We start from the raw sequence: 25,732 nt of genomic DNA, 5'->3' as shown, positions 1-25,732 counted from the left end.
TCTCTTCTTGAAAAAATATATTTACGAAATTACTGAAGATTTGTTTAAGAAAATTTCTTCAAAAATTTTGGATTCAAGTTTTATCAACCACATTACGTTGCACCTTGAAAATCTGAACATATGAGTATCACTCCCAAAAATAAGCATTACATCTGTTACGAAACAATCGTTTTCCTAACCTGGAAAGAAACGAAGCATTAGATTCTCATCCTCCAAAAAACCAATCCATCGCATAAAGTCAAAATATTTCCTTAAAATCTAGATAACTACTTAACGAAGTATCATTGTCTTCAAAGATTCACCTATAGGCATGTAATTTCACATAGGTTTCTCTGCTGTTTGAGGCTGAGGCGTCGGAGAAAGGGGACGCGGACCGATCTGAGCCTCTGATTAGGAAGAGCCTCCGAAGAAACTTAAAGTTTTTAAGTATATGTATCTGTATGCAGGAATATAAAGAAAGAAGAAGCTAAAATGTGGTCTGTTTTGAAAATATTTATTGCGGAAATGGATTTCCAAGAACCAATCCCTAACTTATGTTTAGCACTAAAACTTTTTTTTAGCAGTGCGTGTTTAACGTGTTTCTTGAAGATAAGCTTTTCAAAGTTGAGGTTGATTAAAAGCTATCTTCGATCAATAATGAGCCTAGTAAGACTTAAAGATTTGACAGTCCTTTCCTTTGAAAATGCAATAGCTGAAAACAAAATGAAGAAGCTATCGTAAAATAAAGTCAAAGCTCATAAAAACAGCTTTTAACTGTTTTCATTGATAGGAATGTTAAAAGCACTTTTTGGCATATTAATAAGCCTTTTTTAAGTATATGTTTGTCTCCTAGATGTAAGTTGTTTTTTCTTTAGTCTTAAGATTTTTTTTTTTTTTCCAAATCATTTTAGCTATTTAATTTCAATTAAATAAATGTTAGTTATATATTTTTGTATGGGGTATATATTTCGTAAGATTATCATTTGAATATGAGCCGCCCAGGGAGATTTCCTCCCAGGGCCTCGAGTGCTATAGATCTGCCAGTGTTTGTGGTGATTGGAGCGAAATCTGGAGAAAAGAACGTCGATTCACGAAAATGAATTTAAATAGTTTGTGTAAATTATAATACTGAGAAAAATTTATTTTAAATGTGTCGATAATTATGTGTAATAATTAAAGCCATCTTTTGTATTTAAGCGATTTTCTTTCAATTTGAAAATGTTTTTACAGTTTATTTTAATAATTATTTTTACAGCTTCATTTACAGGAAGCATTCAGAATCAAGCAGCTTAAATCATAACAGTTAGTATTCTTTTTAAATTCTTCAAAATCTTAAGATAATTCTGATGCATATCACTGCATCTGAAATTTAAAGATTATTTCATTTCATTTCGTAAAGAAAATTCTTTAATAGTTGCGTGGTTTGAATTCTTTTTAACTTTCTTTTTCATTGGAAAGATGTCTAAAATTTAATTTTATAAATTTAAATATGTTTATCCTGTTCCACTTTATTTGAAATTTTTATAGCCATCATAAATGCAACTTAATTACTTCATTTTTATATTCTTAAATTAAAAATGTTCCTCAGTCAGTTATACTGTAAAGAAATCTTAGGACGGAAAACTATATCAATGACTAAAAATATTTGGTTAAAAAAATTACTAATTTTTGTGTATAGATGTCTAGGTCTAGTCACCAAGTTTGTCGATATGCTAGTCGTTGATTTTAATTATCCTAAATTATAGGAAATGATGCAGAAGGTATAATTTTTATGATGACTTTATATTGTTTTATAAACTGTGATTAGTATAATTTAGTGTATTTATATCTACTTTAATGCTTATTCTACATAAGCATAATGAATGAAAGAGTTATATGCCGTTTCTCTTGCACCCTGCTTGAAGATCTAAGCCATTTGGTCTAAATTATCATAAATGTGGAACAATTTTGGGAGGGCATTTTAAAGTTAGACTATATACATAATCGTATGTAACATATTATTTATCAATATGCGTTTAATTTAAGGCAGTCGTCCTTTAAGGCTATTATTCTGCAGATTTCACAAAGAGACATTATTGAGAATGGAAATGAGAATCTGTGTGCAAATCATTACGCTAAGAATCTACATAGAGATCACATTAAGAACCTAGATAGCAATCACATTAAGAATCTACCCTAAATGTCTTAGGAATACCTACTTTACTGAAGAACGCTTAGTCTGTATATGTATTAGTATTTCAAGTGAAACGAGCTAATTTAAAAAATTATTACTGTGCCTTATCTTCAGTTTTTAACTGTAATTCGGTAGATTCTAAACTGGGAGGGAAAAATAACTATACTTATTTAAATGGAATTTGCTTTTATGCTAATTGTTTTTCAGGTTTCTTCAAGAATTAGAATCAGACCAATCAAATTACCTTTCGCAAAGCTTAAAGACGTTATTTAAAGAAAAGTAAATTAATTGCTTGTCACTTGCAAAACAGAGCCCCATAAATCTCATTATTAGTAAGCACAAATTATGCATCATGAACTGTGAATTTCTTTCCAAACGAAGTAGTACAATGTATACTCGTTCAAGGAACCTCTCATTTTAGCGGAAGAAGTTTAGAAAAGAAAAATTTCCCGGAGCAGTAGCCGCTGCATAATGAAGAGGCATTCATAATCCTCGTCAGCGGACCGCTTTATGAAGCAAATTCTTTCCCCAAGTTTCCGGATTCTTAAAAAATGCATGAAGCCGAAGGGCAGAATCGATTCTCATTATAACCGTGCATTCTATTGCTGCGCGCAAGTCCAATTACCTCTCCTCGGGGTTCAGCCTCTTAGAATCCTTGCCTCACTCCTGGGGCTCCTCCTGCGACGCAAAACATGCAAGCTCTCCTCCAATGAACGGACTCCTCTTCCATCAACTTCATCTGCTTCTACCGCCCCCTTCTTTTCTCTCCCCGACCGCCCCTCACTCGGTGTGAGCCAAACACCCTCCCCCTTGCACCGACACCATCAATAACGAATGCAAAAGAAAGAACATTCTAACACAAACTCTCTTTGTTTGTAATGCATCCGGCACAACGAATAAGGAAAAATTCTCACTTTGCTGCAGCCTTCTGTTCTTTATGTAAACTCAGCAGGGTATAAATGCGAGTCCTAATTAAATGTAAACGCCAAGGAGAACTACATATAACATACTACGTTGGAAAAGTAATGTAGAGCTATTTGCGTTCACCGGTAATCAAATGGAAAACGCAAAAGTTTTCGACTGAAAAATTTCCTCGAAATGCATTATTGTTTTTCAAAAGTGAGTTATTGTTTTAAAAGAAGAAAAAATAAATAATATAAATAAAAACAAGAACTCATAGAAAATATCGCCGCTTTTCATGTAAAATTTTATTGATTTTTATTCTAAACCTTATTTATTAATATTTCTAAGGAAACATAAGTGGGTATTTTAATTTGCTTGTTTTTTCAACTTCAAAGTTTTATTATTATTTTTTTCTTGTTATTTTCATGCACAATCAAATAAATAAATTTTAAAAAATGAAATTTATTTTTAACTATTATTAACTAAGAATCAGTATTGTATTTTCTGAGCAATATTTCTGCTTAAAAGCATTCGATTGCAGAATATTGTTTAAGAATACAGAGAGGGGAATTCGGCGATAAGAGACAAATATGGCAACCCTTCTAGGACGATGGAAAGTTTTGCATTTCGTAAAGTAGAAGTAAGTACCTCATGATTTTCGCGAATACGTGGTAATAACATTCTATCCTCTAATAGGCTCGAAAAGCTGAGGGGGCGTTAATATTTAATGAAAATTCTCTAGCGTTTTAACGCTTTACTGCACTAGGTGTTCGTTATCTAAAATGTTAATGTATGCAAGTCTTTAATGCACGGAGAATGTTTTGAAATTTCTTTTTGACTTTCAAATGGGTTTCTCTGAACGTCCATTGAAGACTAAAACTCTGTTTGGAGAATCAGCTGCATGGTCATTAAACCTATAACTTAGGCAAAGTAATTTTCGCTGAGAGGTACTGAATTACTGTCCTAAGGTTTTTCTAAATTAACTTCTTAAACTTTTAAATTGTATGAGCCAAATATTTTAGCGTAGGTGATAAAAATATAATCATGTTTCCTGAATAGTAACAATAATAATAAAAATATGTTATGATTTTCTATAGAAAGAAGTATGTTCAAAAATATGCTGCTTTCTAGACTTGCAATTAACTTTGTTTACTGCAAACTTTTTTTGCATAAAACTTCGATGTTAATATTACTATTGACCACATATATGCGTTTTCCACCACAAATAACAAGTCATCAATCATTGTTAAAGCATAAAATATTATTTTGAAAAATATAATATTTCATTCTGATAACGAGCAGCAAGCTAGGCAATATGCTTTCTAAATTTTAATTTAAAAACAAAAGTTTTAAATTTTGTACACTGGTCTTCTCATTTCTGAATTGGCTTATCGAGTAGACATTTGTTACAATATTTTACTTCGTAATGCGGACTTTAAATTAAAAGGTTTTCAAGCATGTGTAAAAACTTTCGTTCCGTGCAAACCAATTTTATTTAGCAATCTCTAATGCAAGCATTCCTTTGGCAAGGTAAACGACACTACTCTAGCTTATCACCAGGTGAAACTTGGAGATATATTTCCTGTACTTCATGCGGAGGCAGTTCTTTTTTTCAATATAAGAATTAATTACTTGGAAGTTTAATAAACCGCATTAACCATTCTTCTTTCAAGGCCAATTAAAACATAGTTAGCTGTTAATTTATTTGCTCCTTTTCAATAATTTCATTGATTTAATTAACATAAAACGTTTAAACAGGGTAGTAAGTTTTTTTTTTTTTTTTAATTTTTTTTTTTTGAACAGTTTAAACTTATTTAGAAACATTTATTAAACGCACATGGTAGTATTACGATAAAAAGAGTATTTTATTATAAATAAATAAACACGCCAACACATTTATATCTCATTTAACTCATTCTTAGATCATTATACTTAAAAAATATATCAATTATATTTTTGGTAAATGTATACTTAATTATTATAAATGTTTTTTCTTAAACAAAAATTAATCATTATGGTGACGATATGGCTTTGCTTGCGAGAAGTCAGTTAGTACTTGCTAATTTTAATACATGTAGCCATTTTTTCTCTTAAAATTTTATGGTAGGTATTGACATTTGTGAAGAATAAAGCTCTCATGAATTTTTAAAAAAAAATCAATTTTATCAAAGTTAATGTATTTTTTTATCTTCTTCAGCAGAATAAAGAACACTTTTTTCCGTCTTTAAAAAGCAAAAGAATAAAAGCAGGAGAAATAAAAACTAAAAAAAACTAAAAAATTTTAAACAGTTAAAAAAACCTCTTCGAATCCCGTTACATGTATCTGATACACAGAACTTTATACTTGACAGACAAAAAAATGGCATTCCAATTATTTGGATGGTCTGATTATACAGATTGGTTCCAGTTAGTTTGTGTAATTAGGGTACTACTATAATTGTATGGCACACCAGTAGCCCATTAGATACGACTGTTGAATGCTGCTACTGGGTATCGGATCTCAGCTAAGGGGGTTTTTGATTGTGTAAAGAATTTAATGTTTTCCCTATGTATAAGTGTATACCATTTTCCCCTTGAAAGTCCTCAACGAAAGAATTCCATCGTTCGAAAATAGCCTTCCTTGCTTTGCACTAGTCAAAATAAACTAACCAACTGGATATTTATGCATCGAAACATTGTTTCTATAGATTTAAGCAAGAAAATTAAATTACTTAAATATATAACATTTCTTAAATATGTTGCAAATTTTCTATTAAATCTGAATAAATCTTACAACTCGATATTACTTTTACAGACGCTGCTTAAAGTTCTTTGTATTATGAGAATTCTTTGGAAGTAAGTTTAACATCAAAACAGCATACCAAGTTTGAGAATATAGAATCCTTTTAAATGCAAGCTTTATGAAAGCTTACTCCGAGTACATTGAAGAAGCTTTTCAATTACGGAGAACTGTTTATTAAGTTCGAGGATTGTTTAATTAACTAATAACTCTAGAAATAAATTTAAGCTTTAGAGTTTTCATACCTAATCAGCATTCAATAAGTATGACTTTATTCTAACTAAGCAGATGAAATTCAAAATATAATTCTAAAGACATTATGATGAGATAATGCCCGCATGATTTGATCCAGAAAATATTCCATTCATTTTTTTCCTTTTCTTTTGTTATAGGTGGGGTATATCACATGAATTTAATCATTCCAAATTATAGGGCTTTGTTTAAACAAAATGTCATTCGAAAAATTTATTTAATTTTTATCAGAAAAATTATACTGTCTGCTTCCAAGTCCTCTAATGCAATTGATGGCCGAGTGTTTAAAAATACTGGAAAACTGATAGTTCTACCGGGATTCGAGTTTTAGCGAACATGGGCTGTTTTATAGCTTTTCAAATATGCAATTTGAAATAGAAATTCTAATTTGAAATAGAATGATTTTACAAAAGCATTTTTCCCCTTAAGAAGATAGTTCTTGCTTGCCTTGCACATTTTAAGCAATCAAACCTACTCTACTAACAAAAATGACTAATGGGACAAGATAACAGAGAAAAAATCTGATTATTTCTTGTGGATGTGGAGAATTCCGGTCTATGTGGACAATTCAGAATTAATCAGCATAGGTACATCCCAGTGGTCGTAGTGCTGACTGATCCTCTTCTTTTAGCGATATTTTTCGTGTCGAATCACAATCCGTTTCATTTGTGTCTCTAACCTTCATATTTCTTCTTCAGAGATGGGGCTGATAGATACATGGTCAGTTTCCAATCTGTGCCTATCATGACGTGCACTGTGTTTTTTTTAACAAATGTTGAGGATGGTGTGCACCAACCAGTTTGTTTAAATAGTTGCACCATGCTCACCAGTCTTTATAGTTAATGATAGTTTCTACGAGAAAGGCTCGCAGATACTTCAGTGTTGCGGTAGAAAAATTGGTGTTCTTTGACTCATTCCTGCCGGCTTTCCCGAAAATTCTAATTTTCTAGATGGTTGAAGATACATTGCCTTGAAGTTTTTCATGAAAGTATTTAGTTTCTGTTTCCTCGCAAATAACTTGCAGGCTGTTTTTAATTCTTTGACGTTACGTGAAGTACATAAGAAACATAATTACTTGAAATAAAAGCTAGTGATACCAATAAGTGAACATGCGCATGGATTTCGGTATTACTTTCACTTATGCATATTTTAATAAGGTTTTAGGCCTGCTTATGATGGCATATGCACCGGGCTAAGTAAAAGATGCAGCATGCAAATTGTGTTTTCTGAAGTTTTCACCGTGCCAATCAGTTAAAAAAATACCTTTCTCATGTTAATAATCAAGTAAGTGACAACCCCTTTCGTCTTTGTTTGCCTTTTCGGTAAGTTTTCAACTCCTGCATATAAATTAGTTCTGGTAGGAATCCTATCTTTCTTGCTCAAGGTACACATCCTTTAGTGAAGATTCCTTCTTCGAGAGTTTATACTTATTAATCTCCCTGACTTTTCTCAGCGTTTTGTTGTATCATAGTCTGCAGTATAAATATAGCAAGTTCTGCCCTCATTAGAATTTCCCTCTTAAACTGTTCTTTGATTTCAACGCTTTTTTAAGAGGTCCCTGTACATGACACTATGTTCCTGTTCTGAAATTACTTCTGCATTCTTGTCTACACTTGAAGCGCTAAAGGCCGGAGTTCTGTATTCAAGTGTCTATTTCCAAAGCACTAAATCTTTCCCTTTCTGAAATATGAAATACATAACTTTTATATATCATTCTCTCTTTATAACTGAATGTTCTTACGAAAAGATGAAATGATTCTGTATCTGAATATATAGTTGAAAAATATGAAACTTTGTTGGTTTCAGCAAAATTTTGCCTCAAGACTGGCGGAATGTTGCATCCTAAGAAGTCCAACCAAACAAAGTACCAAAAATATTTTATTCTAAAATGCGAATGGAACGGATGGTCCTTGCAACAAATCATAAATGTGACTCTTTAATAACCGTGATAAACTGTAATAGCGTGACTAAGGTACGTGTTCAAAAGATCTTGTAAACTTACAAAAGTATTGAAAGTTTGTCTCACATAAAAATAATATAGATAAATGTAGAAATATAGTATTATTAAAATCTGTTATTTAGTATGCTGCCTCAAACACATTTCTGATTCAGCTTTTAGATAATGATATTTATTTATTCATAAAAATTTATTTTAATTTTTGAAGAAACAGCAAGATGTTTTCTGAAAATTGTAATTTTATGGACACAAAGGAAAAAAGCGCAATTGATTTTTCAAGCTAAGAACAGAATTGAGAATATGAAACTAGTAAAATTTAATTAAAATATTTATATACAAAAATAATATGTAAATGACGGTATGAAAGTTTGTAGTTCTGTATTGGCGAAATCTGTACCGAAATCGGTGTTGTGATATATTCCCAGATCATAGTTTTTGTCTCTCAGTCTCTTTCTCGGAAAAAAAAAAGTTGCGATTACTTTTTCTTGTTTTTGCGAAACTTTGTCCATTTTTGTAAATTTTATATTAAACATTGCTTCATTTTCATTGACCTTATGCAGTTAAATACATTACTGATTAAAAAAAGTGCGCGTTTACTTTTGGAGTTTTATTTGCACCAAAACACATCTTAAAAATTCTAAACCTTAAAGCTTGATTAGATATATATGTGTATTTTATATTTACTGTGAAATTTAAAAAATACTTGAAAGTTTAGGAAGTAAATTAGATTCCTAAACATATTTTTAAAATAAAATAAGCGTATTTGGTATCGCTATTATTTTTTCAATTAAAGTTTCATACTTTTGAAACCAAAAACACCTCAGAAAAGCACGAAATTAAATGCTATAAATTACTTTTGCTTCAGTTTTGTAAGCTGAAAGAAATTAGGGTAATTCTATGAATGCATTTTGTTCTTCTTCAATATTTGCATGAAAGATTGTGAAATATACTATACCTAAGAACAAAAGGGATTAAGAGTGGTGATCTTAAATTTCAACTTCCAGTACTACTTGGAAAACTGGATTCTCAGCTAATAATAATAAACGTATATGCTTTGCATTAAGTTTCTTATGATATTAAGTATGTAACTATAACAATAAATATTTTTCGATCTGCTATAAATTAAATGTATTTCATATCCACAATAGGTTAAAATTTAATTTATAAGCAGCTGCAAATTTTCATAGATAATTTTGCAAATACTAGTGCAGAAGTGAGTTTAGAGCCTTGTTAAACTCAGAGCCCCTAGAAATGAGATAGCATATTTGCTGTTTAATATCTCACGATCATGAATTACAAAGAGTGCTTTTCCATTTAATGCATTGTTTAATATGGATGATTCATTATGAACTTTATTAAACTTAGCTGAGTATCTAAATTTATCTCTAATGTATTATACATTTTTGTTTTTTCTTTTTCATCTTTAAAACAAAAATATTGCATACAGAAATGTGTGTGCTATATAGATCAATGTTTTCCCGATTTTTTACCATCCTAATCTATATGTGTATATTAGAGATTTAGTGTGACACGCATGTTCCTATTTTCTCTAAAAAAGGGGGAAAGATCTAAAGTAAATATGAAATGATAACATATAAGTATACGTAAAATCTTTAACAATTAATTAATATACGTTAATAAACAATTATGAGTAAATGTGTTTAATTATGTAACAAGACAAATCGATTTTATCGGTACCCAGAGAATCCGGTTTTATACGGTTTTATACTGAGTCATGACTTATTAAACAGCTTAAACATTTATTGCTGTATAGAAGCTAGATGAAATTAAAAGTATCACGCTCATTCAGAGGAAAACTGTCAGTATTGTTAACATTTTATAAAAATTACTTTATATGATGCTTTTAAATTTTGTTAATTAAAAACAAATTCGGTTTACGTCACTTGAAAGCTTTATACAACCAACTGAACGTAACAGTTAATTCATTAATATCATTCATATCTGTACAGCATGTTAAAAAGTCATTAACATCATACACAACAAAACAAAATAACCTGTTCTCACATCATACACACGAAAAGATTATTGGAAAATGCGATGCAGTAATGCAGAAAGGTTCCTAATACCGATTTGAACAAGTTCATTAGTAAATGTGCAACATTAACTGATAAAAATATTATTTATATCATTGCTTAAATAGCACTATAAGATAAAACATCACATACAGAAAATACTATACATAAGCATACTTAAGAATATGTCCTATAATTTTATTACTGATAAATAAAGTTTAATACAGCTGACCATTAAACACTTTTTACTAGCAAATATGATCTACTTTTAGGATAAGATATGATTATGAAGTATATAATACATTGTTTCTGAGCCCCACAAAGACCTATTAATATTTATATTAGTAACAAGGCAAAAAGTTTCCCTCGAAATGGTTGACACCGAAATAACACAAAGGTATTCTAAAATGAAATGTTAAAAAATAATTGTGAGGTTCATTATTATCAGTAATTTGTCTTTAAAAACACTAAAAATTTCATGACCTTTTTCTGTAAAGTGGGAGTGTATCATTTTTTTTTTCATGAATCCTCCTGAGCCTTGGAGCTGCTGACAAAATCAGTTTTTAATTATATTTTTTATTCAAGAATTGCTTTCCAGTTATGTAAAATAATAAATGCCTATTGTAATACCGATGCAATGAAAGTTTATTGTAAAATTCAGCTATCATTATCGACAATAATTTGCATTGCTGATCAGAAAAAACATGTAGTATTCTCTATATATCTTACTTAGACTACCTATACACAGGATGTATAGTAAATTTCTTAATACCATATCAGATACCAAATAGATTATAAAGCTTCTAGAAATTAATTATGGAATTTAGTCATTTTATTGCGAAAGCTATGACAGATTCTGTAAAAACATCAGTAGTAAAAGCGAAAATTGTCACCGATTTAGAATGATATCATGCCTTACATACTCCAGCAATTTGAATAAAATCCCTAAATCTGAACAGAAATCATAGTATTTGATCACCGACATGAAGTATATCAATAATCACTTGTGCATGTGCGTGTTAGTTATAAGACAGATGAAACTTTACTAAAACTAACATGTACGAGCAAAGTACAATTTATTATAATAAAGAAATCATACAGCAAAGGGATATAATGAAGAACAAAGATACAGAATAATATTCTAGAACCACATAATGTCCGTGTTAATAGTTAAGCATATTCGATGTGTTCACCATCGGCAGGAAATACCCTTGATCTCTTTTTTATTGCTATCTTTCATAGTTTTTGAGAAAATATCGTTAATTTCCGAAATGCAACTCTAGTGACGCTCCAGTTGTTCTCCTGTGATATAGCATAATATCTTTGCTGCAGGTAGGCACAATTTCTTCATTCAAAAGTTAATTCGATATTTAAGAGCTCTACTTTACACTTTGCATATTAAATAAATTCCATTCAGTCTTCCTCTCTCTCGGCAAACACACACACTACTAAGTTATATATATATACAAAAAAAAAAAAAAAAAAAAAAAATTGAAACAGAATAAATTAGTTATTCTTTTACCGGGATTCGAGAACCGAACCTTCCGATTGCTAACCGGAACGTGTCTTCAAATTATACCACTAAGGCAAGAAACAACGAAGGAGAGAAACCTTACGTTCTCATCCACTTAAAGGACGACTGGGTAGAAGGAGACCCAATCTCCAAATTCCTATGGTGACGAATTATCGTCTACCCTCTATTAGTTCGGGAGCCACTGTAGAGTCATTAGTTATATCTAAACAGGAAAAACCAATCATGCCTTATCGGGATTCGAATTTCAGACTTCCCGATTGCTAGCTGGATGTACTTTTCAGTTACACCCCGAAGGCACGCAGTAAGGAAGGAGAAGACACTTTACACGCTTAGTAGTTAATAACGTTCTTCGACACTCGATAAAAGAAACAGAAATTTCAGAATAATGTATAATTCAACGACTTCTTAAAAATGACAGGAAATTAATTTATAATAAATGCTTACTTAGCAAATATATTGCCTTCCCTAGGAACGTAAGATATGAGTAATTAAAAGAAATTCATTTGTTTATTTCACAGCTGGTTAGATGTCAAAATAATCTAAGTATAATACCTTTATAGTTGCTAAACAACATAAGGTTAACAGCCCTAAACATCATTAAATGTTCTAACTGAGTGATAAAAGCAGAAAGAGCTTAAATTATGCTTCTAACTAAAGAGGAATTCTGTATAGGTGTGGTAGCTGTAAAAGTCGGAGATTTCAGGAAATTCGAGAAGCTTAAAATCCTCGCAATTATTCCCATTCGAAGAATAAAAGCAAACGTAAACATTTATAAGTCCTTTCTCCCCCCCCCCTCTAGAAAATTTCCGAAAACAGTTCTATTCATTTATTCTTCTCAGATTCTCAGAAAATGTTTATTAAAGACCTTTGTGTTTGTACTTATAGTTATTTATCCTTAGATCTTAAACAGTTTTAGACATACTCAGTAATGGAATATAAATCCTCATCAAATTACTCTGAAAGTGGCATTTCTTCACAATATAGCATGGAACTACATGTATCTAAAGTATTTCGAAATGCATATTATAGTACACAATATTTTACTAGATTATCATACTACAGAATGCTGATTGATAGTAAAGAGAACTAAACTCTTCATTTGAAAGACCATTGCAGAATATACCTACAAAAATCGCCTTCTTCAAGAAATTTATGAAACAGTGACTCTCACTGATAAGTACAAACATTATTTTAAAAAAGAGAACTCGATTTTTTTCAAAACTCTTTTCGTCTTGCAAAAATAAAATGCAAAAATAAAATATTTTAAGAAAAGTTGTGTAATGCTCATTCACCGTGTAGGGGAACCTGGGGATGGTTTTACTTTTTAAAGTTTTTATTCATTCTTTGTTGCCGCAAACTGACATTTATAAAAAAATCGATCAGAATTTTAATGGCTCTTGAATAAAATTATTAGTCCTGACAAAATATGATACTTTCCAGCGGCAAAGAATAAACAAACTGTAATTTTCAGTTTCTTAACAAGCAGATCATACTGCTTCCCCATTTTGAGACGCACTTGATCCGCGGATAATTGATCTCATTAAAAAAATTTTACAATTAGGCATATGGATTTCATTCTGTACTTGTTACAATTTATAAATACTACTTTTCATAATTTAACACCTTTTAGAATCATAAGGATTTTTTATTGATACAGGAGACGTGAAAAATGAGCAATGGCCTCGCTGGGACTCCAACCTAGACCTCAAAAATATGCGCAGAGTGTATTACCGTTACAACACGAAGGCATGCTGGAAGGAGGGAGAAAATTTCTCATAACTTTATTTTTAGTTCTTAGTTATAATTAGAAGTGGCTCTTGAAATACTCTTTGTTCGAAAAATATGCGAATATACACAAAAAGTCACCTCACCGGCCGATACTTGATCCCATTTAAAATGTTTTAAAAATTAGGCGTGTGGGTTTCATTCTGTACTTGTTACAATATATAAATAATATTTTAAATAATTTAATATTTTATTTTTAGTTTTTTATTAAAATTAGAAGTGGCTATATAAATAACCTTTGCTTAAAAATATGCGAATTTGCATAACGGTTAAACACACATTTATTGATAAAACAGAAAATTGTAGAAACGTCGTACAAGTAAAAGCACTGAGTGAATTTTAACAAAGTAAAGACACTAAAAATTTTACAGGCTTTTCCATACGTCAGATTGAAATATCAGTTATACATTTCTTAAGTTTCAGGGTTATATAATTGTACTGAGCAACTTCTTAAGTTCTTTCTTATTAGTTACATTTTTATCAACTTTTCAGGGAGAATGAATAAGTTGAAAATAATATTCTCTTAATAAAAATCAATTTTGTGTTAAAAAATGTAATTTTTTTTCTTTGGCATACAAAATAACCAATTTTTTGTTTTCATCTGATATCTGACTAATAAAATAATCGCATTCAGGAAAGAATCACTCATTTCCGTTTCGCAGCTTAATTAAACTGACCAAGGTTAAAATTCATCTTTCCTTGAATCTTGAAAAATCTAAGAAGCATTATCGTCGTCACAGAAAATATTCTTCAGTTTTCTGTACTTGGCTTTTGAATTTGATCGGATATTTGCTTTACACGCGCAAACCGTTTTCATTATAATGTGTAGTGAATGTTTTCTTGGTTAATTGTACCTACAGTCTGTAGCAAAGAATACAGACCCTATCTGTCTAAGGAAAGTGAGTCTTCGTGGGATACTTTCCATCAGAAACTGCCTTATATATTTATGTTACACACTTAGAAAACCACATAAACCAGTTATGCAGCTAGGCTGTTAACCTGGAATCTGAAACAAGTCGTCCATTCAAAGTTCTAAACCATTCTGTTACTGGTGAGAATTTTAAGAAAAAAGTGTTAGGAAAATGCATTCTTAGGGAAAAATGTTATAAAGATTTCCATAATTTATGAAAAAATTAAATATTTCACAGCATTTTTATAAATAAATTCCATCAAATTAAAAACGCTTATGTTTTATATTCGTTACATGTAAGTGAAGCTATAGTATTGAATATGTTTCATTTTAAGAAGCGTTTTCCTTACTCAGAATTACTTTATAGGGATAACTGATCCCTAGCATGTATCCGAAAATATCCCATTTTTTTTTAAGCAAAAGTTCATTTTGTGCAATAAATAAAGTAAACAAAGTTAATTTGCTGTAGAAATTATACTGAGGTAGCAAAGTGCATATTATAAAATAATGCAAAAATATATTTCTTATGATACAAACAATAAAAAAAATAATATCATGTCTTTATTTTTAATAAAGCTGAATTTGGCGCAGTTAATAAATCATTTATCATGCTAAATCAAAATTTTTGAAAATAAATGGGCGCTGCCACGTTTTGCTAAAAATCAAAACTTAAAATAAGTCGCCAGCCAGATTTTAAATCTCTGCAAATTGATATTAGCATACCTTTTGCTCATGTTTCTAATTTCCTTAGGGATCAAGCATCCCCCTTCTCTCTCTCTCTCTCACGCACACACACACGTATATATATAAATTATATATATATATATATATATATATTTCCAATAATTTTCATTAGTCACTTGGCTATCGTTTAGTGAAGCTTTGACTGTGTACATTTATTTTCCATTTCAGTTGAATCAAGTAGTGTCACCAAAATGATATTTACCCTTATTGAACCTAAAAGCAAATAAGAACAGTTGTCCTGCCATTCAAATAAGTATTATATAACTTAGTAAGCGTTACATAACTTGTGGACTGCATCGGATTATTTAAATAAGGCAAAGCATTTGAAGGCGATGTTGCTAAATTTGTTCAAAACTTGACCAAGAGCATCCCGGAGGCTACAAACTTAGTCTCGGGTCCCTCAACCTGGGAAAATCTCTGCAAATCAGTTGCTAATGCTTTACGTGCAAGAGAAGGATCTCATTTTGAAAGTGCAGTGGATCTGAGCGAAATAAATCTTGCAAAGACTTTCGGCTGGAACCCACCCCTCTTCGTTTGCGATCAAGCACGCAACCGCTGCGTTACAGAAGTATACAGCTATGTGCCGAATCATTTTTACTTGGAAGAAGAGAAATTGAGAAGATTTTCCCTGAAAAGAATTTGACCTAGACCTGCCTCTTCCTTCGCATGCTAACGATTATCAATAGATTTAACAGCATTTAATAAACTTAGAACCAGTGATGGGTACTTTAGTAAAATTTCCCAGGCGCTCTAGGAAAAAGAAATCTTTAGATTATTGAACGTAAGATTTATACAACAAAATTAATTGAGTTGCTTATAATAAAGCAAATAATTATTATAAATAAATAGTGTTTTTGTAATATTATATGCAATCAAGGATATGATTTGCTATTCGGCCAAAAATAACTTTTTAAAAAGCGCTTAAATTTACAGAAACACCCATTTAGCATCCATTGGTTCTTCTGATATTATAAAAAATATTTATCTGAAATGAGTTTTCTTCGTTGAGCCAAGTTTGAAATTTGACAGTCCTCCATACCATAAGCCTTCCAAAAAGTGAGAGAGAGAATAACATTTATAGCTTAAACAAAAATTTAGGTATTTAAAAAAGTTGACGATTAACACTAGAAGAATAAGTGAGTGAGTGAGTGAGTGATTATGGCGCAAAAACCAAAGATGATTATAACGCGCCAAACACAAGATGGGATGATTACAATCACTAGAAGAATAAACCTTTATATTTTAATTGAAGAAAAATCTGTTTCATATTGTGAAGAACTCTTTAAATACATTTACTTCATCATTATGTAAGCATTAACAAAAATATTATACCAAATGAATACATTATGTAAGCTGATATTTACTCTTTAAATTAAATTTATTTTGATACTTTTGTAAAATAGTCGAAAAAATGAAAAGTAATCCCACAACCGTGGTTTCTTAAAACTGAGTATTTTCATACTTTCCTTCTTGAGACTGAGGTAATCAGTACGAATTCAAGCAATTAATAAATAAATTTTCATATTGATTTTCTGTTTCATACAAAGAACGCGATATACATTTACATGTTTAACATTTCTGTTTTTATAAATGACAATGAAATTTTCCTTTAAGAGTTGTATCTCTTTAAGAAACGTTTCATACTTTCATAAACTGGTTATTTAAATTCATATAACGGAATGCATAGTTTCAATCTAGTAATCTTTACTGCGAAACCACTTGCAATATGTTCAGTGAAAGACTTGAAATTTTCGAACGGCTGCACCCATTTTTTCCTCCGCACAAATTGATAAACGCATTGAAAAACCACAAATGGCGTTCGAACGGTGCGCGTATGCCGAAACTTACTGGCTTAAAAAATTTGCAAAGAAAAGTATTGTAAAGCACCAATGACAACACAAGATGACAACACAAGAGAAGAGAGGAAAAACACTTTATTTAAATTACAAGTTTTCAACATACACAAAGTTTCAATATAGAGTCATCTCCCACAAATTCACACTTTCGTGGCCACCGCAATCCCCCTATGGATATCTGGCTCTGAGGTTATCTGAATTCTAAGGTGTTCACATCAGATCCGTAATATTTTTCAGACTGGAAAGATGCCATAAAATGCAAAGTTATACAGATTCCTCCTGCGAAATTACGTCCGTCAGTGTTGTCAACATAATAGCAAAAACGATGATAATGCATGCAATGCGAAGGTTGGCACGTCTGCAAAAGTGAGCACGTTGAAATCTTGTAATTACAATAAAAGGTTTTTCGCTTTCCTGTCTTGTGTTGTCATATTTCATTTACAATGTTATTCTTTGCAAATGTTTTACGCCGGCAATTTTTGTCATACGGGCATTGTTCCAACGCCATTCATGGTTTTTCAATGAACTGAACAGTTTGTGCAGGAAGAAAATGTATATTGCCATTCGAAAGCTTCAAAATTTTTCACTGTAACCGTGTGAGAGTTGCAGTGCTTTAAAACATCACAATCTCGAGTGCATTCCTTCAAATACCAATGTCTGAAATTTCATTTGGATTGGTTGAGCGATAAGCCGCTAAGGGGCTTATATGTAGGGGAAGTATTTTATGACCCCCCTTTAGTTGTTATTTTGCCAGATGAAATAAAAGGAATACGTTAGCTTTAAAGAACGCATGCCAACCACTTTATAGAAGGGGAGCTGTTAATAAAGCGAAAAAGAATATATATTTTTAACGTAAATATTCTGCAGATAACCTTAATATTAATAAATCTTGACTGTTAGAAATATTTACAGTTCATTTCGGAATAATAAAAATAACAAATATTATATTAAATAATTATATTTACTCAGTTATCCATTCATAAGAAGAGATCTCAATAATTATTTTGATGTTTATTAATTTACTATCTAATTATTTTTGAAAAAAATGTCTCGTAAATTTTACCCAATCTTAGATTGCTCAAGTAATTATCTGGTTCTTATACTTATTCTTCAGTACTGCTGTTTAGTATAGCTGTCTTGACCATGGAACGTAAAACGTCTTTAAAAAGTGTTATAACACTGTAATCTGTAACCTTCGAAACAACTGCTTAATTCATCATCACTAAAGAAGTTCAAGTACTCTTGAAATTTAATTTTATAAGATCTCTCATGCAAGGAGTCTTAATTTACACACACACATATATGTATATCCGACATATATACATATATGATGTGATATATATATATGCATACATATATGATGATATATATAGAGAGAGCTAGGTATGTATATGTATGTATTATCGTAATTTTAATTAGCCATTTAGTAATTGTTTATTGAACTTTGACTGTGTACATATGTTTTTCACTTCAGTTGCATCAAATAGTCTTATAGATTAAATATTGTTCTACTAAATCCAGCAAGTGTTCGTCATTTTAGGATGCAATTTTAGTATGAGCGTAGAGGAAGAAAGAAAAACATCACACACAGGAGGAATGAACCTTTCCTAGTTTCCAACACGTACTTTAGCTACACGCAACCGAATTTGTAAGATAATCAAAAATATAACTCCGTTGCCACTATTTTTAGAAAATGTCCCTAAGTAAGGTGAACCTGTTTTTAGCTCTGTTAAAATTTATATTCGGTTGTTTAATTATTACTAAGTAACAGAAATTAGGGCCTGTAAAAATCATTTTAATCGTAAGAAGGAAATCGCTATAGAATTGTTATGTTTTCAATGGTTATATTCGTAACACGCAGCTCTTGTCTGTATAAAAATTGCGTAATTTTGCAATTCAAGAGCCGGTAAGTGAAGTAAAGTCAGATAATCTGAAAAGGATTTATAACATAATAGGTATGTTGTTTAATATTTCTGCTTAGTTTTCCTACATTTTATATTAAATTCACAAATTCTAAAATTTAAAAAAATTGTTTTCCTAATTTCTTGTCTGATATTTTTGTGCACATAAGATATTTGGAAAATATTATTTCTATTTAAAATTATGTAATGAAAAATGAGTGAAAAGAAGAATATTTTTTTACTAAAATATTGGCTTGAAGTTAGCGATAATCTCAATTTAGCAAGTGGATTATTCCTGAGCAGTAATAAAATGCATAAACATCGTTGTAACAGAATGTGGAACTTTTTCTTGTTTTACCGTTAAAAGGCAAATATTAATTCAATGTTTTGATACTTACATTTATCAGTAATGTTCAGTAACATTAGCGAAATATTACTTTGTTAAAAATTTCACAATTATTATGCAGCGCATATTAGAATGGAAACAGGTTTACTTTCACTTCTGAGTATATTTGTAAAAATTTAAAATGTTTCCATCGAACGAAAAAATATTAAGTGCATTTACATAATAACATATATCTCAATTTTGCCACTTTAAAGCATTAATTCGATTTTAATCTAAAATATACTATCGCAAAATTGCAAATGAATTTTCACTTTATGATGAAAAGAGTAATTAAGGTTTTCGAAACGACAACGGTTTTACTTGATCAAGTTATTTCAAATATAGTATTCACATTTGTAGAAACCGTTTTACTTCTCCTGAGATGAAATGATAATCAAAGCATTTCCTCCCCTATCCTATTACTCATTGTGTTTATCATATAACACTCTAAAGTCTATTGGAAATCAGACTCCTCATGAATAACCTCTGAAAAATTTTCAATTTAAAGTCTTTGGAGACATCCGATTGTTTTAAAAAGTCATTTCGAATGAATCTTGGATTATGACAGCAACACTTTAGAGGAGCTGGGATAAGCGGCTATAAGAATGCTAAATTAGGGATTTGACGTCTTTAATTTTCTGTGATGTAGTATGAAATGATCAAATATCAGCAGTTATTTGAAATCATTAAAGACGCGAGACAGTAAGACAGGATTTACTACCGATAAAAATTCATTTATGAAAGTTATCTTTAATTAATGTTTAAATCTTTAGCTCAGTCATTGCCTCAAGTTGAAACGGGTCTTTCATAGAGAAAGTATATAGAGAGACTAAATATTATGACTTGGGGATCAATTCCTTTCCTTAAACAAATATGAATTTATTCTCAAGGAATACCACTTATATATCTCCTTCATCGAGTTTTCATACTGTCTGATTAACTGTAATGTTTGTAATGGTAGACTAGCAGGATGCGAATTTCCAAATAGCCGTGAAATACTAATTTCGCAAGATAAACCGAAAGAGAATTCCTTATTTTTTTTCAAGCAAACCAGCTGGAAAATTGGCAGCTTAATTTAGTAAAAGTTACAAGATTTAAGGAACATTTATTATATATAATATACATTTAACTATTGCATATATAACTATATACATAACTAATGCAATTTAAAAACATAAATACAGCGTAAATCAAAAGCTAATTCATCTGCATTAGCATACGGTACCGTTATTTTTGAATACATGAGCTCTGAACGAAAGCAATTTGGAAGCAGGTATTAAAAACGAGTAAAAGGGATTATTTAAAATGATAAATATATAATATTATTATAAGTAAAGTAGCATCTTAGCAGAGGTTTCGATAGTTGATTTACGGGAGAGCAAAAATTTAAATCGAAATGAAACTAAATACACGAATTTCGGATGTAAAATTACAAAATGCGAATTGCTAAAATAGTACCAAATACATACGCAAAGATCTGAAGTTATATTTAAAATCTTAGCTCATCAACTAAAAAGCGTTGCATCAATCAACCGAAATTAAATATAGAACACAGGAGGAACATAATTTCTCTGGAATGTGGTTGGCGCTGGCTTAAATAAGAGCTCTGTTCATTGGATGCGGATGAATTTAATAAATTAACTAAGGCATTTTAAAAATTTCTAGCGCCTTTGAACAATTTTGTATCGATATAAATGTTTTCAATATCAATACAGCATTCCATATCGATTGTTATACATAATAATTAGAGTGACCTAAGGTGGAAAATTCATACGAAATTCGTATCGGAATTCGGTAACAGCTGGGGAGACATGAGCGGAGAGATATTTACTGCAGTTTGTTAAAGCCGGTGTCGTTTACTAATATTTGCTTCACTGAACATTACTCCTCAGTTCTGCAAATGACATGAAATCGGCTTTTGGAAAAAATGCCTCAGACGTGAGTTTTCGAGGCGGCAGGAACGAGAATGTTAGGCACATTCAAAGCATTAAGCGATTAGAAATAAGAATATTTTCAGATTCTACAAATATTTCAAATGTATTTAAAAATTCAAAATCCATAAAGATTCAAAATTTTTAAAATGTTGTAAGAGCATGAATTATTAAAATAATTGACGTTTAACATTTAATGTATAAAAGAATTTTTTGTGTAATTAAGAAAAGCTAAATTCGGGTTAAATAAAATCTCATTTAGAGAGTACAATTAAATTTAATTGTCAGCTTTTATTCAATAAGCAGAGAATCATTTATTTTATTCTTGCGCATTAAGTTATTTTTGTACAGTTTAGACGCAATTTCGAGAATTAGACATTTCAGTTTTCATTAATCGAACATAAATTCGTGTTGTTAATCACAAAAAACAACAACAACAACAACAACAACAACCCCCCCCAAAAAGTCTATTTTAGGGATCATTTATTCAGACATGACCATTTTCAAATCCAATGCTTTTTATCTATAATAATGAAAGGTTTAGTTGAAATATTTTCTTTTTCCATTCATAATAAATTTATCAAGCGTTCTGTAATGTAAAATTGACTTTGAAACAACTTATTGTAAAATCGTTAACTATAGAATCATTTCAAAAGTAATATTCTTTAAAAAAATTCATCTAATATAAACTTCTTTTTAGCCTTGTCGTAAGATTTCTCCACAAATAATATGATTGTTTTTCTTTAAACAACAGAAAAAAATCTTGCACATTAGATGTACTCGTGTATTTATTTGAGAGTAACATACTGAATGCACTTCACATGATAAGTATATGCTTTCAGCAGAATATCTTGAGACAAAATTAAATATTTTCTTAAAATATAAAAGACAAAAATTATCTACTGTTGTTTTTAGATTTCATGGTAAGTATATAAGTCAAATAAAACTTTCATAAAACTTTTAAGAGAAAAAATAAAATGCATTGTAAGCAGTAAAATGAATAAAAATTTTAAAAAGTTGCAGCAGGCGTCCGTTATTTCATCAAATAATTAATCACACTACAACTTATATTTTAGGTAAAATTAAAATGTGCGCTGCCAAAACTAATATAGCCATGGTTTTTTTGTACTGTTTCAGGTTGAGAAGACGTATATGTTGAATTACTCTGCCACTTACAATAGATACGCTAGACTGCATCATCAAAGTAGCCGTTTTGGCTTGGGCGTAGGGAAGCCTGCCATAGCCTTGAATATAATTAAAGAATATATCAGAATATTCGCACCAGAAATATCTGGTACGAATACTGAAGAAGGGATTTATATTGTTAAATGTATAGCGTCTTTGCGGCATAGAGGATCTTAAACTACGAGTAACTACTCGTACTACCAACCTAAATTTCTTTCGAGAAGTTAACGGGAGAGTAAGATAGAATGAGACGCCTTGGATGTATCGCCCAGGGATTCCTCTTGGGATCCCAAGGGCACAAGAAATTCCTCTTGGGCCCAGATCCGTCCCAATCTGGGAAGGATTTGGGCAAATTCGTACTGTCTCCTACATTGAGCCAAGGTCTAAGCCAGCGACAGGTGTAACCTTCCTAGCTGCGTTTTGTTCATGCTAAAATGAGAGGACTTGATCTTGCTACTGTCGGCCAAATGAGATAAGAATTCACAACAACAACAGTGTCAATACTGTAATGCATTTTCTATGCATTTTCCCCCTTTATCACATGTAGAATCTCTTAGCTTGCAGCTAATCTGCGCGTTTCGAAATTATGTAACTAAGAAGAATTAATATCGTAAACTGCATATTTTTATTGCTGGATGTTTACTTACATCACTTAATTCTTTCATTTCTGACGAGTCTTGCAACATTTCACGTTATATTTTTATGAAATAATTAGCATGTTCTGTGTGCATGTATTTATATAATAGATAAGTACACTGCGCAAAAAAAAAAGGGCGAGACAGTTCTATATCTCCTATTCTACTGGGCCGATTGACAAAATTCAAATTGCGTTTTTCATGTCCCGAAAGCTCGACTTAGCATATATATTAGATTTATATATAGGTATTTTGACACAAAATCGGACTTTTTCTGAAATAACATACGAAGTTTTCTCCATATTACGATTCTACGACTCAAATTATGCCCAGATATTAAATTTTGTAAAATTTGGTGCTAAATTTGCGGAGAAATTCAAAAATTTATCTTGGAGAAATTTTTTGAGTCTGCGCCAAGAATAATTCACTTGGCGAACTTCTTAACATGTGGCAACCAATTTTCCTTTTCCTTCCATTATGCCAGAGTGGAAAAAAAGGCACTTTTTTACATTGTGCATGAGCGGAAAAAGTAACTGCGTTTCTACTTCCAATTAGTTTTAGAAAAGTATCTAAACCACATTTGATGTTTTATTGCTTTCAACAAATACGCCAAATTTTAAAACGCGCCAATACATAAATTCACGTATATCTTCGGAAATTTTTGGAGGTATGCTTAGAAATACGTCTTCTTTAAGATGATGGTAAAATTTTTATAGATTATAACACATAATGTTTTTTGAAAATTTATAAAAAATATTTTAAAATACAAATTTTAAAAATAAATCATAAAAAATGGGTGAATGCTTTTTGGGAATGAACCTAAATTTCGAAGTGTGAAAGGAAGAATCAAATAAGGTTAATAAAAAAAGAGAGATTAATAAATATATACCTAACTCAATTAACATTTAAGGAGCTAAAATTTTGAAAGCTAATTTTCTAAAAACTACTCGTGCGATTTTTACAAAACTGTATATATATATATATACATTAACTATATATCTGCATTTATTTATGCACAAGTTGCTCAAAAGCTTTACTTTCTTAAATATTTGTCCTAAATCTGTACTTTAAACTATACAATTTTTAAAAGTTAGGTGAGGTATTTTATGAGAGTAATTTTGACACTCTAAGTAGAAGGATTCTGTAACTATAAATAAAATCTTATATTGTACTCACAGAGCAGTATATAGTAAAATATGCACAAATTTCATAATTATTACAGACGTACATTTGTAGAGACATTAGGATTTATTTGGAAGCAGGCAATATGAAAAATAGCAAACCGTCTTCGCCGGGAATCGAGCCACGGACCTCTGGATACCGCCCCAGCGTGCAGAACCACTACACCACGAAGGCACGTTAGGAAAGTGAGAGAAATACCTTATACATTTATTTTAATTAACATTTAGCTTTCAATTAACATTTATTTATTTTCCTAAAACAATAGAATTATAAAATTAACTATTTGTTTAAATTTAAGCTGAAGCAACAGCATTTTGTTCATGATTAAGTCTTCGGAGAACATAATCATCCCGGTGGTGTTAAAAGTTGGGAGATTTCTTCTAAACAAAGACAAACTCATTTGTATTAGACTGCTCTCTCTCATGATGTAAATTCGGATAATCAGTTTTGATTATTTAAAAATCACCGCAGCTCTCAAAACGAATTACAAAGTTTCTGTGACATTATGATGTTACTCAATTTTTATTTTTATTCTTTCTTATTACCGTGGCTATCAGCTAAAGAAGTTTGTTCAAGATGTATTATTATATGATTTTTAAAACTAAAATAATGATTTCAAAAAGTAATAATAATGATAATAATGATTAATAATAATAATTTTAGAATCAATAAAGCAGAGACCGAAGCAATTCTGAAGTTCATCTTTATGGATTCTACTTAAATTTGGAGCTGTAATTAAGTTTTATGTAGATAATATAAATAAAAACTGTAACCAGATGTTTTAGAGCATTTTGGATATTGACAATCTTAATTGATGTACAAACTGTATAAATTACGACATATTTATGTATGGGTCGAAATTCAGAGAATTGAAGGATTTATTAAATCAGAGCATTTTGAATTCTAATAAGACTATTCAAGGATATCTTAATTAATTTGGTTACTTTTAAGCTTTGCATAATTATTTTATAAAGTTGGTATAAACTTAAAAGTCTTACCATACTCTTTCTATTAGTATCTTATGATATTATTTCTGCCTTTATGAATCGATAAAAAAATATCGTGCTAGTTTAGTTCTCTTAAGTCTCAGATTCTTTGCTTAATAGACTAGTGTACATGTGTATTGTCCACTATAGAAAATAATTTACATAATTTCAAAGAATATGAGAAACTTGTCTATTTCTACTGAATAAATGATGTTTCATTTATTATTTTTACTATCAATAGTCACGTGTTTTTAATATTACATACATGTATGCTTTTTGAAAAAAAAAACTTTTAGATGAAAATAATTCAGAAGTATTTAAAATAGAAGTTTCATTATCTACGTACTTTAGCTCTGAAACTTAAACGATGTTACTTTTAGGTAAATAAATGTCAATACAATTATTTACAAACTGGTAAATTTTATCATTGAGCAAGCTACCAGCATAATTTGGTATGTAAAAACATAATAATTTGGTATGCAAAATCATAAATGTAAACATCACAATCTGGTACATAAACAACCTCTCAAATGCGGAAGATTTAACACATAAATCATGATAAACGAAAGTAAAATTTCAAAATACAGTAGGTAAAAAGGTAAAAAAATTAATCTTTCAGCCA

The 25,732-nt window shown here is 30.4% G+C and overlaps 1 long non-coding RNA gene across 1 annotated transcript in view; it reads right to left on the bottom strand.

Moving 5' to 3' along the window:
- Positions 1-25,732, bottom strand: part of LOC118190128 (uncharacterized) — a 272,728-nt gene that overhangs the window by 41,197 nt on the left and 205,799 nt on the right. The window lies entirely within an intron of this gene.

The sequence above is a fragment of the Stegodyphus dumicola genome, chromosome X1 (genome assembly GCF_044657685.1).
Source record: "Stegodyphus dumicola isolate Sdum_Otavi_A_Nest chromosome X1, ASM4465768v1".
Classification (NCBI taxonomy): Eukaryota; Metazoa; Arthropoda; class Arachnida; order Araneae; family Eresidae; genus Stegodyphus; species Stegodyphus dumicola.
The sequence above is the reverse complement of the archived record's forward strand: the minus strand, read 5'-3'. Positions and strand labels throughout refer to the sequence as shown.